General features: G+C 50.0%; 1 protein-coding gene across 1 annotated transcript in view; it reads right to left on the bottom strand.

The window, feature by feature from the left end:
• The window catches only part of LOC133151192 (P2X purinoceptor 3-like), a 133,942-nt gene that overhangs the window by 46,504 nt on the left and 70,983 nt on the right, over positions 1-16,455 (bottom strand). The window lies entirely within an intron of this gene.

Genomic DNA, 16,455 nt, shown 5'->3' with positions numbered 1-16,455 from the left:
GTGGAAGAATGATGTTTTACAGATGTGTTTGATGTGGGCCTTGTAATTGAGGTGGGGGTCCATTCGCACACCAAGATTGGTGATGACGGATTACAGCGGAATGTCCTGACCAGAAAAAATGATGGTTGTTTTGGGGGATGATGTGACCTGGTGGGGAGTCCCAATGAGGATGGCTTCCAATTTGCAGCTGTTTAATTGCAGGACGTTTTCTCTCATCCATGCCTTTATATCATCCAGGCAGATGGTGAGTGCAGTGGAGATTGAATTAGGTGTTTGGTCCAGTTTTATGTAGAGCTGTGTGTCATCAGCATAGCAATGAGAAGAAAAAACATGCTTGCTGATGACACGGCCGAGGGGTAACATGTACAAAGTGAAGAGGATAGGGCCGAGTACAGATCCTTGGGGAACTCCATAGGTGACAGACAGGGTCTGGCACTTTACACCTCCCAAGGATACACACTCGGTTCGTCCAGAGAGGTACAAAAAAACAGTACAAAGCGGTGTTGCGCAGACCAATGGTTGAATGAAGGCGATTTCTGATAGGCTGATTGGGCACTCTAAATTGCCCCTAGGTGTGAGTGCCAGTGCGGATGGTTGGTCGTCTCTGTGTGCCCTGCGATTGGCTGGCAACCAGTTCAGGGTGTCCCCCGTCTACTGCCCGATGACTGCTGGGATAGGCTCATGGACGCCCGTGAACCCCGTGGGGACAAAGCAGTACATAAAATGGATGGATGGATGGATAAAGTGTATAAAACTACAATAAAGGTTTATAAAAGTCTTGTGTGGATGTTGTATATATTTACTCTTTTTTATTTTCTTTATTTCCCTATTTATTTAAATTAAAAATGTTTATGAAAATCAGTTTGACTTTAAAATGTTTACTAAAGTGTTTAAGTATACAAAAACATTTTAAAGTACAATATACAGTGTTTAAAAATACAATAAAATACAATAAAGGTTCACAAAAGTCTTATATGGATATTGTAACAATATTTTCTCTACATCGCGGATTTTCACCTATCGCTGGTGGTCCTGGAACCAATTATCCACGATAAACAAAGGATTACTGTATACAGTACATCACTAAGTCAATGAGAAAGGAAAGCGTTAATCCATGTAATGTTTTATAGGTAAATAATATTGTTGTATACCTCCTGTACAATGACAATAAAGATGTTCAATTCTAAAAAAATAACAGACCCTTGAAATCGCATCTCAAGTAGTATTAAGCAAGTAATATCATTCAATAGCATTCGATGTCTGAAGTCTAGCTGCATATGTATTTTTTACTAACTGCAGGTTTTTAATATTGGACATGGGAAAACCAGAGAGTAATACATCACAATCATTGAGGCGGGACATAACAAATGCATAAATAAAGATTTTTACATGTAAGGGATCAGACAGTACAGCCAAGTGCGTAGCGAGATAGACTTTATTGTGTGGGGGGAAGATGGGAACAACTGGCGCTGGAGCGGCGATCTGGCTGGGGTGGACAAGCAATTCTGCAGGATTTTTGAATTGTTAAGCGAGTCAGTTTCTCAGGGACTGATGAGCGAAGCAGCATCACGAGACGGACTGACACTCGGGTCTGCGCTGGCGGCGCTGATATAGCACTGTCCATGAGCCCGTGGCAGGTGGCGGCAATTCCACTGACAGGGGGGGCGTGGTCCTGTCACAGGTGGCGTCAGCACGTGACAGAACCCTCCCCCCCACAAGGGACGGCTCCCGACGTCCCCAGGAACCAAAAAAAAAAGAAAAAAGAGAAAGGCAATCAAGCGGGGGGGTCAGCACTCCGCCGAAACGTCCGACTCCTCGCCGGACGCAGGATCGACGAACGCGGGAACAGAAGACCCCTGGTCCCCTCGTCCCTCGTCGGGCGGCCGCGCCGAGGACCCGGTTGGTCCGGATGACAGCGACGGAACTCCGTAATGAGCGAACGGTCGAGTCTCCAGCGGCTCGGAACCCAGGAGCAGTGCGCGTCGTCATAACCCTCCCAATCCACGAGGTATTGGAGGCCACGACCGCGCCGCCGCGATCGGAGCAAGAAGCGGACAGCGTAAGCCGGACCCCCATCGACGAGCTGGGGCGGCGGAACGGGACACGTGGAATGTGGGGTGAACCTTCATGGACCCTGGAAGGAGAAGACGGACAGCCGATGGGCCAATCACCTTCTGAAAAGGAAACGGTCCAACAAAGCGGGGCGCCAGCTTGCGGGATCCCGCTCGCAGCGGCAAATCCCGCATCGAGAGCCACACACGCTGCCCCATTCTGTACTCCGGAGCCGGCGTCCGGCGCATGTTCGCCTGGCGGGCGTAGCCTGAAACAGAGCGGAGAAGAACGATCCCGGCCCTCGCCCAGGCTCGATGACAACGGCGGACACAAGCCTGGGCCGACGGGCACGGCGTACCGCGCTCCTGGTGGGCGAACAAGGGTGGCAGGTACCCGAAGACACAGTGAAAAGGCGAAAGTCCCGTGGCCGAGCTGGGGAGGGAATTGTGAGCATACTCTACCCAGGGAAGCTGTTGGACCCACCCGCGCTGGTCCCCGGCGGCCATGCATCGGAGGGACCTGCCCAGTTCCTGTCGACTTGCCCACGGTGAGAGGCGTAGAGCAGGTGTGGGTATACTTATTGCCCCCCAGCTAGGCGCCTGCACATTGGGGTTCACCCCGGTGAACGAAAGGGTAGTCTCCCTCCGCCTTCGGGTGGGGGGACGGGTCCTGACTGTTGTTTGTGTCTATGCACCAAACGGCAGCTCAGAGTACCCACCCTTCTTTGAGTCCCTGGAGGAAGTGCTGGAGAGCGCTCATTCTGGGGACTCCATCGTTCTACTGGGTGACTTCAATTCTCACGTGGGTAATGACAGTGAGAACTGGAAGGGCGTGATTGGGAGGAACGGCCCCCCCGATCTGAACCCGAGCGGTGTTCTATTATTGGACTTCTGTGCTCGACACAGATTTTCTATAATGAAAACCATGTTCAAACATCAGGGTGTCCATGTGTGCACCTGGCACCAGGACACCTTAGGCCGCAGTTAGATGATTGACTTTGTAGTCGTGTCATCGGATTTGGGGCCGCATGTTTTGGACACTCGGGCGAAGAGATGGGCGGAACTGTCAACTGATCACCACCTGGTGGTGGGTTGGCTCCGATGGTGGGGGAAGATGCCGGTCCGACCTGGCAGACCCAAACGCTCTGTGAGGGTCTGCTGGGAACGTCTGGCGGAATCCCCTGTCAAGAAGAGCTTCAACTCCCACCTCCGGCAGAGCTTTTCCCACGTCCCGGGGGAGGCGGGGGACATTGAGTCTGTTCCGCGCCTCCATTGTTGAGGCGGCCGACTGGAGCTGTGGCCGTAAGGTCATTGGTGCCTGCCGTGGCGGCAATCCCCGAACCCGCTGGTGGACACGGGCGGTAAGGGATGCCGTCAAGCTGAAGAAGGAGTCCTATCGGGCCGTTTTGGCCTGCGGGACTCCGGAGGCAGCTGACAGGTACCGGATGGCCAAGCGGAACGCGGCTTCGGCGGTTGCTGAGGCAAAAACCCGGGCGTGGGAGGAGTTGGCGAGGCCATGGAGAATGACTTCCGGACGGCTTCGAGGAAATTCTAGTCCACCATCCGGCGTCTCAGGAGGGGGAAGCAGTGCAACGTCAACACTGTTTACAGTGGAGATGGCGTGCTGCTGACCTCGACTCGGGACGTCGTGTGTCGGTGGGGAGAATACTTCGAAGACCTCCTCAATTCCACCTACACGCCTTCCATTGTGGAAGCAGGGCCTGGGGACTCTGAGGTGGACTCTCCAATCTCTGGGGTCGAAGTCACTGAGGTAGTTAAAAAACTCCTCGGTGGCAAGACCCGATGGATGAAATCCGCCCGGATTTCTTAAGGGCTCTGGATGTTGTGGGGCTGTCATGGCTGACACGTCTCTACAACATCGCGTGGACATCGGGGACAGTGGCTCTGGATTGGCAGACTGGGGTGGTGGTTCCCCTCTTTAAGAAGGGGGACCGGAGGGTGTGTTCCAATTACAGGGGAATTACACTCCTCAGCCTCCCTGGTAAGGTCTATTCAGGGGTGCTGGAGAGGAAGGTCCGTCAGGGGGTCGAACCTCGGATTCAGGAGGAACAGTGTGGCTTTCGTCCTGGCCGTGGAACAGTGGACCAGCTCTTCACCCTCGGCAGGATCCTCGAGGGTGCATGGGAGTTCGCCCAACCAGTCCACATGTGTTTTGTGGACTCGGAGAAGGTGTTCGACCGTGTCCCTCGGGAGGTTCTGTGGGGGGTGCTTTGGGAGTACGGGGTACCAAGTCAACTGATAAGGGCGGTTCGGTCCCTGTATCACCGATGCCAGAGTTTGGTCCGCATTTCCGGCAGTAAGTCGGATTCGTTCCCAGTGAGGGTGGGACTCCGCCAAGGCTGCCCTTTGTCTACGATTCTGTTCATAATTTTAATGGACAGAATTTCTAGGCGCAGCCGAGGCGTTGAGGGTGTCCGGTTTGGGGACCTCAGCATCGCGTGTCTGCTTTTTGCAGACGACGTGGTGCTGTTGGCTTCTTCAGGCCATGATCTCCAGCTCTCACTGGAGCGGTTCGCAGCCGAGTGTGAAGCGGTCGGGATGAGTGTCAGCACCTCCAAATCTGAGTCCATGGTCCTCGATCGGAAAAGGGTGGAATGCCCTCTCCGGATCGGGGATGAGATCCTGCCCCAAGTGGAGGAGTTTAAGTATCTTGGGGTCTTGTTCACGAGTGAGGGGAGGATGGAGCGCGAGATCGACAGGCGGATCGGTGCAGCGTCAGTAGTAATGCGGACTCTGTACCTGTCCATCGTGGTAAAGAGAGAGCTGAGCCAAAAGGAAAAGCTCTCAATTTACCGGTCGATTTACGCTCCTACCCTCAGCTATGGTCACGAGCTATGGGTTGTGACCGAAAGAACGAGATCCCGGATACAAGCGGCCGAAATGAGTTTTCTCCGCAGGATGTCCGGGTTCTCCCTTAGAGATAGGGTGAGAAGTTCGGTCATCCGGGAGAGACTCGTCGCTACTCCTCCACGTTGAGAGGAGCCAGATGAGGTGGCTCGGGCATCTCATCAGGATGCCTCCTGGACGCCTCCCTGGGGAGGTGTTCCGGGCATGTCCCACCGGTAGGAGACCCCGGGGACGACCCAGGACGCGCTGGAGAGACTATGTCTCTCAGCTGGCCTGGGAACGCCTTGGGATCCCCCGGGATGAGCTAGATGAAGTGGCTGGGGAGAGGGAAGTCTGGGAGTCCCTCCTGAAGCTGCTGCCCCCGCGACCCGACCCCGGATAAGCGGAAGAAGATGGATGGATGGATTTCCCAAAGAGCAACATAATATTCCCGCTGCTGCAGACCGGAGCGTATCTTTCATCTAATAAAGATGAGGGGAAGAAAAACATCCGTTTACTATGTACTGGCAAGAGACTGTCAGCATGCCACTTTCACTTATTTGTTAACCCACTTGCAAGTTCCCCCAGTTTATGGGAACGTGAGCACGAAAGGAGTGGTGTTTCAGTGAGTGGTTCCTTCCTTCTTTGGCAAATTTACGTTCACTGACTGTGAACTGGCCGACATAGTTCATGTTTACTCACTGAATTGTTCACGCCTGGAGACTCAAAACGTTTACTCACTATCTGTTGATGCACGGAAAAGGTAGTTCACTCACTGACTCGTTCGCATACGGGAAAGTCAACACCTTCAGCCGTTCACTCACTGATTCACAGACTCATTCGTGAACAGGAACTTGCATCATTTTTGTTCTTTTTTTTGTTCTACGGCTCGGGGCACCAGTTTCAAGGAGCATTACCTCCACCTACTGTGTTGGATAAGTTATGTCATTGGGCGTTGGTTGAGGTAAAATGAACTGAAAAAAGAACAAATAATTTCAGGAAGTGATCCGTTCACTCACGGTCACAGAAAATATGTGTTCTTTTTGAACGAATTGTTCACGAATGACACAACACTATGCATAGATCATTTAAGAGCACTGGAGCCTGAATAGAAAAACACTTGAGAACTGCAGTGTTCTTTTTGGCTCTAGGGAGTTCTAAAAGATCAGCAAGTTGTGAAGGTTTCAGAACAGATTACAGTAGTCCCTCGCTACTTCGTGCTTCACCTATCGTGGCCCCAACCTATCGCAGATTTTTTTTAAACATCTATTGCAGATAGATTGGTGCATCGGGGATTACCGTTTTTTTCCTTGTATAATTTATTGTCCTAAAATCTGGGGTGCGCATTATACATGGGTACAAAAATTTTATTTTATTCATTTATTTATTATTATTTTTTTTTTAAGAAAGTCATGGTACAACAAAACCAACAACAGGACTGACCGACAAAGACGTGGAACAAAAAGACAGGGTGACATTACCAAAGACAGGAACAGAAACCAAACAGACATCATGACATCATCCGACGGTGAGCGAGGGGCAGACAGGACTTAAATACAAAACACGTTACATTGATTGAGGTGACACAGGAAGAGAGGGGCGACGCGAACAGAAACTATGGCAACCTAGACACATAGCAAAACTGGGGACGAGACATGACAAATCTCCCTCGAAATAAAACTTGAAATCACCTTTCTTCTTGTTTGTTGTCAATCGCGCATCGCATTCAGCCATCCTGCCCAACACACTTAGTTAGTAAAATTCATAATTGACGACACATCGTTTGATGCGATGGTGCAATCCTTGATGGTGTGTTATTGTCAAATATTGTTTGTTTTTTAATCTCCATCGCGGACGGGACGTCATACGGAGGCAGTATGACTGCGCATGCGCACTATGGATCCGATGCGCAGAACGGATGCGCAAGACACGTCACTATAAAGAGCGAGAGTTATTTTTTTCCTATTAGTTTCAATTCACAGTTTAATTAGCAGTTTCAATCAGCAAATAACAAAATGCGTATTACAGGTAATATTTTATTTCACAACACTTTGCCTTGTTCCTTTCGGCTCTGCTGTTCACTTCAAACACGCTCCATACGACCGCAATGCTCTCGTATCAGACGCTTGCTCAATCACCTGCTCGTTTGCTGTCACAATGTACCCTACACAAATCCGAAACATTTGTTGCGGCTCCAAGTCACGACGAGGGGCAAGTTTTGGTTTCCAAGGGTGTTTTTATTCCTCTTCAACGTCTCTCCCATACAGAGCCGCCTTTTTCACATGTGCGCACTGATCGCGGTGGTGCCTTTACGGGCAGTCGGAGAAATCAACGCCAACAAAAAAAAATTACATCCAGCCTAGTTAAGACCATACCAAAGACTATAAAAATGGGACCCATTGCCTCCCTGCGTGTGTGACGATCATTGGGACTTAAAAAAAATAAAAAATAATAATAATAATTTTAAAAAAAAAATTTTTAAAATTGGGTGCGTATTATACATGGGTACAGGCTTTTTTCCAGCATCAACATGCCATTTTTAGGGTGCGTATTATACATGGGGGTGCATTATACACGGAAAAAAACGGTATTTCTTTTTTTAGTCTGACACACACACACGCACACAAACACACACACGCACACAGACACACAGACACACGCTTACGCTGGGCCGCGGGGGCGTGTCAGTCAGCCAGCACGCAAGAGCAGAGAGGAGCCGTGACACTTTAAAATGTTTTAGAAAGTATTTAAAATACAATAACGTATTTAAAAATACAATAGAGTGTGTAAAAAGAAAATTATAAAAGTCTTGCGCGAATGCGGTCACGCTGGGCCGCAGGGGCGCGTCAGTCGGCAGCACGCAAGAGCAGAGAGGAGCCGTGACACTTTAAAATGTTTTAAAAACTGTTCAAAATACAATAATGTATTTAAAAGTACAATAGAGTGTATAAAAATGAAATCATAAAAGTCCTGTGCAAATGCGCTCGCGCTGGGCCGCGGGGGCGCGTCAGTCAGCCAGCACGCAAGAGCAGAGAGGAGCCAGACACGTTTACACTTCAAAAAAGGTTCATAAAAGTCTTGTAACAATATATTTACTCATATTGATTTTCTTATTTATTTAAATAAATAAGAATGTTTCTGCAAGTCAGTTTGACTTTAAAAATTTTACATAAGTGTTTAAAAATACAAAAAATATTTAAAAAACAATAACAAACAAGTGATTAAGTTGTGCACATGTGTATGGTGTGTGTACATGTCTACAGACCCTCACAGATATTATTGGCTTCTGGATTGTCACGTAGAGTCCACCACAGCAACGCTGGAGAGAAGACTTACGTTCTACATTCTATAGTAATGCCATGTCAACGCCAAGTTGATTTAACTATAATATGTTTTAACAGCGACGGCTCAGTGACGCACTGGTTAGCATGTCCGCCTCACAGTTAGGAGGGTGCTGATTCGATTCCACCTCCGACCCTCCCTATGTGGAGTTTACATGTTCTCCCTGAGCTCGTGAGGGTTTCCCCCGGGCACTCCGGTTTCCTCCCACGTCCCAAAAACATGCTTGATAATAATAATGATAATAAATTATATTTATAATGCACTTTACATTTTAAAAAAATCTCAAAGTGCTACAGAAAATGCCTTTTTAAAAAGAAATGTCTTAAGACCGTTTTGCTCTCAGGTGGACTGGTAGGGCATTTCACAATGTGGGTGAGACGGCGCAGAAAGCCCGGTCTCCCATGGAACGGAGGTTAGTTTTGGGGGTTTTGAGGAGGTAGGTGTTACATGAGCGGAGATTCCGTGTGGAAGACTGGAGAGTCTTGTCCTTAAGGTAAGGGGGTGCGTTGCCATGGATGGATTGATGGGTCAGCAGGGAGATTTTATATTCGGTTCGAGAGGAAATGGGAAGCCTGTGTAGTGATTGGAGGATAGGTGTGATGTGGTCGTATTTGCGCACTCTCATCAGGAACCTAGCGGCACTGTTTTGGATATATTGGAGCTTTTGAAGGTTCTTGCCAGGAATCCCGATGAGAAGTGCATTGCAGTAGTTGAGCCTGGAGGAGACCAAGGCGTGGACCAGTTTTTCCGCGTCCTGCAGTGACAGGTTGGGGCGGAGTTTGGCTATATTTCTAAGGTGGAAGAATGATGTTTTACAGATGTGTTTGATGTGGGCCTTGTAATTGAGGTGGGGGTCCATTCGCACACCAAGATTGGTGATGACGGATTACAGCGGAATGTCCTGACCAGAAAAAATGATGGTTGTTTTGGGGGATGATGTGACCTGGTGGGGAGTCCCAATGAGGATGGCTTCCAATTTGCAGCTGTTTAATTGCAGGACGTTTTCTCTCATCCATGCCTTTATATCATCCAGGCAGATGGTGAGTGCAGTGGAGATTGAATTAGGTGTTTGGTCCAGTTTTATGTAGAGCTGTGTGTCATCAGCATAGCAATGAGAAGAAAAAACATGCTTGCTGATGACACGGCCGAGGGGTAACATGTACAAAGTGAAGAGGATAGGGCCGAGTACAGATCCTTGGGGAACTCCATAGGTGACAGACAGGGTCTGGCACTTTACACCTCCCAAGGATACACACTCGGTTCGTCCAGAGAGGTACAAAAAAACAGTACAAAGCGGTGTTGCGCAGACCAATGGTTGAATGAAGGCGATTTCTGATAGGCTGATTGGGCACTCTAAATTGCCCCTAGGTGTGAGTGCCAGTGCGGATGGTTGGTCGTCTCTGTGTGCCCTGCGATTGGCTGGCAACCAGTTCAGGGTGTCCCCCGTCTACTGCCCGATGACTGCTGGGATAGGCTCATGGACGCCCGTGAACCCCGTGGGGACAAAGCAGTACATAAAATGGATGGATGGATGGATAAAGTGTATAAAACTACAATAAAGGTTTATAAAAGTCTTGTGTGGATGTTGTATATATTTACTCTTTTTTATTTTCTTTATTTCCCTATTTATTTAAATTAAAAATGTTTATGAAAATCAGTTTGACTTTAAAATGTTTACTAAAGTGTTTAAGTATACAAAAACATTTTAAAGTACAATATACAGTGTTTAAAAATACAATAAAATACAATAAAGGTTCACAAAAGTCTTATATGGATATTGTAACAATATTTTCTCTACATCGCGGATTTTCACCTATCGCTGGTGGTCCTGGAACCAATTATCCACGATAAACAAAGGATTACTGTATACAGTACATCACTAAGTCAATGAGAAAGGAAAGCGTTAATCCATGTAATGTTTTATAGGTAAATAATATTGTTGTATACCTCCTGTACAATGACAATAAAGATGTTCAATTCTAAAAAAATAACAGACCCTTGAAATCGCATCTCAAGTAGTATTAAGCAAGTAATATCATTCAATAGCATTCGATGTCTGAAGTCTAGCTGCATATGTATTTTTTACTAACTGCAGGTTTTTAATATTGGACATGGGAAAACCAGAGAGTAATACATCACAATCATTGAGGCGGGACATAACAAATGCATAAATAAAGATTTTTACATGTAAGGGATCAGACAGTACAGCCAAGTGCGTAGCGAGATAGACTTTATTGTGTGGGGGGAAGATGGGAACAACTGGCGCTGGAGCGGCGATCTGGCTGGGGTGGACAAGCAATTCTGCAGGATTTTTGAATTGTTAAGCGAGTCAGTTTCTCAGGGACTGATGAGCGAAGCAGCATCACGAGACGGACTGACACTCGGGTCTGCGCTGGCGGCGCTGATATAGCACTGTCCATGAGCCCGTGGCAGGTGGCGGCAATTCCACTGACAGGGGGGGCGTGGTCCTGTCACAGGTGGCGTCAGCACGTGACAGAACCCTCCCCCCCACAAGAGACGGCTCCCGACGTCCCCAGGAACCAAAAAAAAAAGAAAAAAGAGAAAGGCAATCAAGCGGGGGGGTCAGCACTCCGCCGAAACGTCCGACTCCTCGCCGGACGCAGGATCGACGAACGCGGGAACAGAAGACCCCTGGTCCCCTCGTCCCTCGTCGGGCGGCCGCGCCGAGGACCCGGTTGGTCCGGATGACAGCGACGGAACTCCGTAATGAGCGAACGGTCGAGTCTCCAGCGGCTCGGAACCCAGGAGCAGTGCGCGTCGTCATAACCCTCCCAATCCACGAGGTATTGGAGGCCACGACCGCGCCGCCGCGATCGGAGCAAGAAGCGGACAGCGTAAGCCGGACCCCCATCGACGAGCTGGGGCGGCGGAACGGGACACGTGGAATGTGGGGTGAACCTTCATGGACCCTGGAAGGAGAAGACGGACAGCCGATGGGCCAATCACCTTCTGAAAAGGAAACGGTCCAACAAAGCGGGGCGCCAGCTTGCGGGATCCCGCTCGCAGCGGCAAATCCCGCATCGAGAGCCACACACGCTGCCCCATTCTGTACTCCGGAGCCGGCGTCCGGCGCATGTTCGCCTGGCGGGCGTAGCCTGAAACAGAGCGGAGAAGAACGATCCCGGCCCTCGCCCAGGCTCGATGACAACGGCGGACACAAGCCTGGGCCGACGGGCACGGCGTACCGCGCTCCTGGTGGGCGAACAAGGGTGGCAGGTACCCGAAGACACAGTGAAAAGGCGAAAGTCCCGTGGCCGAGCTGGGGAGGGAATTGTGAGCATACTCTACCCAGGGAAGCTGTTGGACCCACCCGCGCTGGTCCCCGGCGGCCATGCATCGGAGGGACCTGCCCAGTTCCTGGTTCAGGTGCTCCGCTTGACCATTGGACTGAGGGTGAAACCCCGAGGAGAGGCTGGCCGTAGCGCCGAAGAGTCGGCAGAACTCCGCCAAGAAGGTGGAAGCAAATTGTGGACCTCGGTCTGACACGATGTCTTGTGGGAGACCGTGGTGACGAAACACCTCCCGCACCATGATGGACGAAGTCTGCTTCACAGATGGGAGCTTAGGCAGAGGGGTGAAATGCGTCATCTTGCTGAAACGGTCCACCACCGTGAGGATCACCGTGAGGACCACCGTGAGGACCACCGTGAGGACCACCGTGAGGACCACCGTGTTTCCCTCCGAGGGGGGGAGGCCCGTGACAAAGTCGATTGACAGGTGAGACCAAGGACGCTGGGGAACCAGCAAGGGTTGAAGCAGCCCGGCCGGAGGACGAGTGGACGTCTTACAGCGGTTACAAATCGAGCAGGCTCTGACGTAATTTCACCAGAAACGCTGTGCCACCACGTACCTCGTGCGTGCAGCTCCGGGATGACAGGCCAGGCGTGAGTCGTGCGCCCATTGCAGGACGGACGACCGCAGGCCTTCAGGGACGAACAGGCGACCCTCCGGGCAGTTGCTGGGGCCGGGTTGATCGCGTGATGCGGCTTCCACTTGGCGTTTGATCTCCCATGAAAGAGCCGCCACCCGAACCGAGCCCGGGAAGATAGTGGGAGGCGGACCCTGTCCCTCCTCCCCACCAGGAAACAAACGCGACAGGGCGTCCGCCTTTGCGTTACGGGAACCCGGTCTGTAGGAAAGAGAGAACTCAAACCGGTCAAAGAACAGAGCCCACCATGCTTGTCTCGCGTTCAGTCTCTTGGCCGATCTCAGATACTCCAAGTTGCGGTGGTCGGTCAAGACAATGAACAGAGTGGTGGCGCCCTCCAGCCAATGCCGCCACTCCTCCAAGGCCAACTTGACGGCGAGGCGCTCCCGATTACCGTTGTCATAGTTCCGTTCTGAGGCTGAGAAGCGGCGAGAAAAAAAGGCGCACGGGTGGAGACAATCGTCTTGCCGGCTACGTTGAGAGAACACCGCCCCGACACCCACGTTCGAGGCGTCCACCTCGACCACGAACTGTCTGTCGGGATCGGGGACTCGGAGGATGGGAGAGGACGTGAACCTCCTCTTAAGCTCCTGAAATGCCTGTTCTGCCCGTTCCGTCCATTTGTACGGGGAGGCGGGGCTGGTAAGGGCGGTGAGGGGCGCGGCCACCGTGCTGTATCCACGGATAAAACGGCAATAAAAGTTTGCGAATCCTAAGGCTCTCGAAGGCGGAAGACAGAAGAGGCAGATGGTATCGGTTCTTTACAGTGATCCATAGCCCGGTGCTCAAGAGCAGACAGGGAGTAGACGCGTCCCTTGGGAGGGAAGGTGCCGGGCAACAGATCAATGGCGCAATCGTAGGACCGGTGTGGAGGAAGAGAAGTGGCCCTGGCTTTACTAAAAACCTCTTTGAGTTCGTGATACAATGCTGGTACATTGGAGATGTCGGAACTGTACCTGGGCGGGGCTCTCCCGAGTGGGCTGGTGGCCGCCTTCAGGCACACCCGATGGCAGCGTTCACTCCACTGCCGCACAACCCCCACTTCCCAGTCCAGCACCGGGTTGTGCTGCCGCAACCAAGGGTGCCCCAGTATGAGCTGCTGTCCTGGGAGGGAAAGAAGAAAAAACTGCATGGTTTCGTGGTGATTGCCGGAGAGCAGTAACTTAACTGGTTGCGTCACAAAAGCCACCTCGCCGATCAGATGGCCATAAATGGCACATGCGGGATTGGACGGGCTCAGAGGCAGGAAGTCGATACCCCACTGACGTGCTAGGCTAATGTCCATGATGTTCCCCTCCGCCCCGGAATCCACCAAGGCTGCCACGTTCTGGTCGCCCGCCGCAACCTGGACACGTGCCTGTAGCGTGAGCGTGCTGGGACTGGGAGAGCCGGTGCTGGTCGAGCTCACGCGGATCCCCCGATGCCGCGTGAGCTCCGGCCTTTTAACGGGCACCCTGCGACCCGATGACCCCCCTCCCCACAGTAAAAACACAAGCCCAGTGAGAGGCGTCGATGGTGCTCCTCCTAGGGAACCCGAGCCCTTCCCAGACCCATGGGCTCGGCGGGCGGTGTGGTTGGCGGGTCCCCAGCAGACGGAGGAAGGTGACCGTGGGGACTAAGCGGTACAGAAAATGGATGGATGGATGGATGGATGGATGGAATATAAACACAAAATATCAGGATGAAAACAAAGATGATATAAAAAAAAAAGTCAGCACTTAATTACACAGCTGATTGAAAAAATACTTCTGAGAGTCCTTGGACCTTTTTTCCGTTTATAATGCGCGAAATTTAACTACCGTTTTTTTCCGTGTATAGTGCGCCCCCATGTATAGTACGCACCCTAAGAATGGCATGCTGATGCTGGAAAAAAGCTTGTACCCATGTATAATACGCACCCAATTTTTATGATTTTTTTTAAATTTTTAAAAAAAAAATTTTTTTTTTTTTTTTAAGTCCCAATGATCGTCATACACGCAGGGAGGCAATGGGTCCCATTTTTACAGTCTTTGGTATGGTCTTAACTAGGCTGGATGTAATTTTTTTTGTTGGCGTTGATTTCTCCGACTGCCCGTAAACGCACCACCGCGCTCCGTGCGCGCACGGGAAAGAGGCGGCTCTGTATGGGAGAGACGTTGAAGAGGAATAAAAACACCCTTGGAAACCAAAACTTGCCCCTCGTCGTGACTTGGAGCCGCAACAAATGTTTCGGATTTGTGTAGGGTACATTGTGACAGACAGCAAACTAGCAGGTGATCGAGCGAGCGTCTGATACAAGAGCATTGCGGTCGTATGGAGCGTGTTTGAAATGAACAGCAGAGACGAAAGGAACAAGGCAAAGTGTTGTGAAATAAAATATTACCAGTAATACGCATTTTGTTATTTGCTGATTGAAACTGCTAATTAAACTGTGAATTGAAACTAATAGGAAGAAAACAACTCTCGCTCTTTATATAGCTGACGTGTCTTGCGCATCCGTTCTGTGCATTTTATTTCACACTTTGCCTTGTTCCTTTCTTCTCTGCTGTTCACTTCAAACACGCTCCATGCGAGCGCAATGCTCTCGTATCAGACAAGGCTTGCTCCATCACCTGCTCGTTTGCTGTCTGTCACAATGTACCCTACACAAATCCGAAACATTTGTTGCGGCTCCGAGTCACGACGAGGGGCATGTTTTGGTTTCCAAGGGTGTTTTTATTCCTCTTCAACGTCTCGGTGGTGCGTTTACGGGCAGTCGGAGAAATCAACGCCAACAAAAAAAATTACATCCAGCCTAGTTAAGATTATACCAAAGACTATAAAAATGGGACCCATTGCCTCCCTGCGTGTGTGACGATCATTGGGACTTAAAAAAAAATAAAAAAATAAATAAATTTAAAAAAAAAAAAAAAAATTTTTTGTACCCATGTATAATGCGCACCCCAGATTTTAGGACAATAAATTAGTTAAATTTTGCGCACTATACACGGAAAAAAACGGTATTAGAATATGTGCGATAATTAGAATACATACGGTACTTCAGTTTTCTCCTTGTTTAAATGGAGAAAGTTCTGGCACATCCAGTCATTGAGTTGTTCAATGCATTTAATCAGTGTTCGTATGGGATTATAATCTCTTGATGATATGAGGGACCAAACCTCTCACAGGGGTCGCCGATGCAATGCCCTGGCGTGGGAGCCGGACCAAGTCAGCACCTGTCGCTGAGTCACACCGATGCCGGCCGACGCACGCAGCCATCCCAGCTGCCAGGCCAAGCACAAAAATATATATATGCTCGTCGTCCGCACACGCCAAGATGCGGTGGAAGGTACCAGCGTCGCCGAGCGCCGAGCGGCCGGCCAAACCTGGGACGGCCCTGACTGTGGCCAGCATGTGTGGGCCAATATTAGATTACAGATAAAAAGACAGCAAAAGGTGGAAGGAAGGAAATAAAGAGGTAAAAGAGAGAATAGAGAGAAAACTTCTTGGAGGCTGCCACGACGATGCTTTTATTATCTCATCATTAGTTAGCAAAAAAGGTGCCAGAGTCCGGAGCGACAAAATGCCTACTTCTGCAGATTTGTAACGTACCTTTCTAATGACAAATAAGCAACCTGTATCTGATTTTGCTAAGACAGTCTGAACAGCTCAACTCCCTTGTTTTTTTTCTCAAACCAGACCTTCGTATGTGGTCCTAGATCGGATATGTAGCCAATGTTTTGCAATGCGACCGCAGCCTGACGGCTAGGACATGGATATCCATTTGTTCCTTTGACTCTGTTGGTTTGGGGCGCGAGGTGGGGGAACCCTTTCCATTTCCACGATTTCTGGTTACCTGATTAGGGAGTATGATCAGAAAACATTGGACAATTTCTTCACACTTCCACACATTCATGTGTACACTGTATGTAATCCTAACAAGACACTTTGACCACAAGACATTGAAGGCTGTGGATGACAGGTTGGGCGGCACTACAATTCAGGTGTTCCTTGGGACGCTTGCTATGTTTATCTGCCTGTCCTCTACCTTCAGTCCAATACATTATTCTAATTTAATCATATCCGAGTTGCCTGATCTGGCGTCTGTGGCAGAAAAGCGGGTGTTGGCCAGGCTGCTGTCCATCAAAGAAAACCCCATCCACCAACTGTACATCACCGTCACTGAGCAGAGTAGCTTCAGTGACAGGCTGTTGACACCGTCTTGCTCGAGGGAAAGGGTTAATTTCTTCCTCATGCCGTGAGACCTTAAACTCGTCGCGGGGGGTACGAGGTGCGTTGACGGTCATG

This window comes from Syngnathus typhle, linkage group LG3, assembly GCF_033458585.1.
Source record: "Syngnathus typhle isolate RoL2023-S1 ecotype Sweden linkage group LG3, RoL_Styp_1.0, whole genome shotgun sequence".
Lineage (NCBI taxonomy): Eukaryota > Metazoa > Chordata > Actinopteri > Syngnathiformes > Syngnathidae > Syngnathus > Syngnathus typhle.
The sequence above is the reverse complement of the archived record's forward strand: the minus strand, read 5'-3'. Positions and strand labels throughout refer to the sequence as shown.